The 3,802-nt window shown below is 35.9% G+C and overlaps 1 long non-coding RNA gene across 1 annotated transcript; it reads left to right on the top strand.

Moving 5' to 3' along the window:
• Nucleotides 1–330: 330 nt before the first annotated feature.
• LOC120091068 lies at nucleotides 331–1,695 on the top strand. The gene is made up of 3 exons (XR_005485647.1): nucleotides 331–495; nucleotides 599–814; nucleotides 1,632–1,695. It is a non-coding gene; the product is annotated as an uncharacterized LOC120091068 (long non-coding RNA).
• The last annotated feature ends 2,107 nt before the right edge of the window (nucleotides 1,696–3,802 follow it).

The raw sequence follows: 3,802 nt of genomic DNA, 5'->3' as shown, positions 1-3,802 counted from the left end.
TTATTATAATAATAATAATAATTATTATTATATTATTATTATAAAACAAAAATCCCTTTCTCCTTCTTCTTCCTCACGCCCTCCCTACCCGAAACCCCTCCCCCATTTTTCCTCTCCAAGCAAAATGATCCAGTAGGCACCAAGCGCATCCGACCAAGCCGGCATGAGTTGCCGGTCGTTCATTCGTGGTCGCCGTTCACGCAGGTCGGTGAGCGTCGATCGTCCAGTTGCCGCTCGCCCCTCCCGCGCGCGATCTCGCCTAACTGGTCATAGTCCGTCCGCGCCGCTGCCGCTCCACCCACTTGATCACTGCGTGCCACCCCGTTCCAGCAGTTTTCCCCGCCCACCGCGAATCTTCCCACGCGTAACGTACCTAGTTCGATGAAGCGTTCGCGTCAGGGGTATCGCCGCTGCCTCCAACCGATCTACTCCACCGTCCATTGTCGTTCTGCCTATCTTCTGTTGCGTGGGTCATCGTCAGACTCTTAGATTTGGGTAAGATCAATTTTCTTTCTATTGGGTCGGGTTTCTTAAAGGATTTTTGGATGTCCATTATGTTGGAATGAAAGTTAAATTAGTCGCATTATTTTGATTTTAGATTTGAGCTTGGAAAATTACAGAAGCCGTTGTCCAGCAGATTCGAGATTGTTCGGCAAGAGTTTTGGTCCTTGTTGTTGGTTTGTGGGCACGCATGTATTACTGAATTAAATGTTGACTTAACCCTTGCAGTCGTCGTCTATTGGGATTTAAAATCTGTTAGGAGGAGATTTTGGAGTTGAAATCTTAGGAGTGGTTGTTGATCAAGTTTCTTTGGGTAAGCTTTTGGGTATTTTGGATTTGAGCTAAGGTTTCGCAGTTATTGTTGAACTAAAATTTAATGGTTGTATTCGTATGTTAGGGTCGTTACTTCAAACCGTTGTCATTGTTTGGTTATCTGATTTTATTTGTAGATTTTCGATTAAGGTAAGTAATCTTACTACTGGAACTGCCCACGGGTCAGATGTTAGATGTATGCTAGCATGATAAATGTATGTTATGGCAGAATGTTAGCATGATAGATTGATAGTATGATCTGATCAAAGTATGTTCTGGTACGAGATCTGAATTATTTAATTATGCACATAGACACTTGAATGCTAGTATGAGATGGTATGTGCTTCCATATGATTGTATTTGATCTGATGATGTTGAGGTATACATGTATGTTGTAAAACTATGATGTTGAGGTATACATGTATGTTGTAGAACTATGATGTTGAGGTATATGTGTATGTGGTAGAGCCATGGTGTTGAAGATTATATGTATGTCATAGATTCCTACAGTGATGATTATGATGTTGAGACTGTGCAAATGTTCTTACTAATTAGTTTGATGCCCATTAGATTTTGTGTTTCCTTCGGGATTCACCAGTTTGTGTTTCCTTCGAGATTCACCAGTTTGTGTTTCCTTCGGGATTCACTAGAGGTAGTGGGCATACTTAATTACAGTAGGATAGGACTCAGTCTCCTTGTTTCATGTGTATATGTGCCAGAGGTGGGTATCTAGAGCACATAGATGCCCAACTTGACCCCAGTAGTGGGATTACTTACTGAGTATTTTATACTCATTCTTTCTCATGTTGTTGTTTCAGGTAAGGGTAGAGATGCACCGACGATGGACAAGCGGAATTTATGATCGAGCCATTGGAACTAGTTTTTACGCTTCCGCATCATGAGATTTAGAGTTCTTTTCATGTTTCTCTTAATGTTTAGTTTTGATATTTGAAACTTATTATTAAGAATTATTTTTCATATGTATTTATTAACCTTTATGATTTATGGGTACCCTATTATTGTTTTTAACATTTGCATTTAATAAAGAACTTTTGAACTCCATTTATCTATTTAGCATTTATTTCATCATAAAGGAGTGTCGTTTTAAGTTCCATGCATGCATGTATTTTAGTAATGGCCTAACTTAAGTCTTAGGGGGTCGGGTCGTTACAGATTACCCTTAGAGTAGCGTGATAAGTTGATTTGAAACGTTCAAATTAGAATTAAGGGAATTAATAATTATATGTGATATAATTACATATTTAATTTTGGAATTAAACAAAATTGGAGAATCAATTAATATTTAAATATGATTTAAGTATTAAATTCATGAAGAAGGATTCATGATAATGGAACTGATGACAAATTATTTAATATTTGATATTAAATTAATAAAATTATTGAATTAATTTTATTAAAAAATTAATTATTGAATTAATTTTGTAAAATTAATAAATTTCAATTTTTTAATTGAAATGAATTTTTATTTTGGAAATCAAAATTTAAATAAAATAAAAATTGGGGGGAAAAAAGAGAGTGGAAAATCCCAACTTTTGGGATTTTCTTACTTTCTTTTGAAGCAGGTTAATCACATCCCATAAACACTTTCAGCCCAATTTCTCAAACATGAGCGGTAATTCATGCAGGAAATCCATTTGCATGAAAGTCATGCTATACATAAACCAAATTGGAGTGGAAATCGGGGATGCATCAGAGGTGTTTTAGCTGAAAATTTCAAGAGTTGAAAACTGGGTTTCGAGCTGAAAAAACTAAAACCTCCTCTCCTATGTTCCCTAATTCAAGCTTATTTTGAGTCTCACAACTCAATCTAAGGTACCAAGAGGATAGTGGGGAAGACCTTGTGGTGGTTCACATCTAAAGAAAGGGAGGATTGCAGCTGGAATTCGTGATTCAAGGGTATCTTCAAAGGTTAGTGTTGAAACTATTTTTTTAGTTTATGAACATGCTATTTTTGGTGCCAAAATTAATGAATTAGAATACTTATGATCCTATTTTGCTTCTGCTGCTTGCTTCCTTAATCCAACAATTGGTATCAGAGCATCATTTAAGCATTCAATTCGGTTTAACTTTAGCTTGGTGGGTAATTTTCGTAAGTTTTATGAAAATGATGAACTAATATATTTTTTTTTTTGAATTTTGGCATTGTTTTCTCTTCAATTATGTTGTATTTTTTGTAATTGGCTCTTGTTTGATGGGCTTAATGTGTGTTTAAGTGTATGCAATTCATTTGGAGTCAATAGAGTTGCAATTAGGATGTAATTGAAGAAAGAAGTGAAGAAGGTCGAGCAGTAGGAACTGGATTTTCAGCCACTGCCCAATACTCGATGCTTGATGCTCCAAAACTTGATGCACGATGCCATACTCGATGGTACTCGATGCTCATACTCAATGGTATTTAATGAAATACTCTATACATGATACCTTACTCGATGGTACTTGATGGTATTTAGTGAAATACTCGATGCACGATGGTGCTTGAGGGCATACTCGATGATCAATGGCATACTCGATGCTTGATGGTACTCGATGGTTTTTGCCTGGTTCAGCACAGTTTTGAGGATTGGAGGTCCGGTTCGAGAGGTTCAGGTCCAATTAAAGGCGGTTCGAGCGATCCAAAAGTGTTTTGGAGCCAATTTTTGCTGAATTTTGTAATAATTAGGCCTTTGCTTACTTGAAAAGGCCAAAACTAAAACCATATTAGTTTGTGTTTAATTATTTATCCATGTGATGTATGTTATAATTAAATAAATCTTGTATGTGCATAAAGTATGCCATGTAGATTTAAAATCCCACCATAGGAAGCATGTTACATGCATTGAAAGTATATTACAAAGTGTTATAATATATAATATGCATGTATAGGATTTCAAATGTTTTAATATAAATGTTATATTAAATGTTGAATGTCTTTGATGTATGTTATGGATGCTTAGCATGTCTAAAATTTTGTAAGTTGTTATAAAATTAA

This window comes from Benincasa hispida, chromosome 1 (genome assembly GCF_009727055.1).
Source record: "Benincasa hispida cultivar B227 chromosome 1, ASM972705v1, whole genome shotgun sequence".
Lineage (NCBI taxonomy): Eukaryota > Viridiplantae > Streptophyta > Magnoliopsida > Cucurbitales > Cucurbitaceae > Benincasa > Benincasa hispida.
Note: the sequence above shows the minus strand (reverse complement) of the source record. Positions and strands in the feature narration are given on the sequence as shown.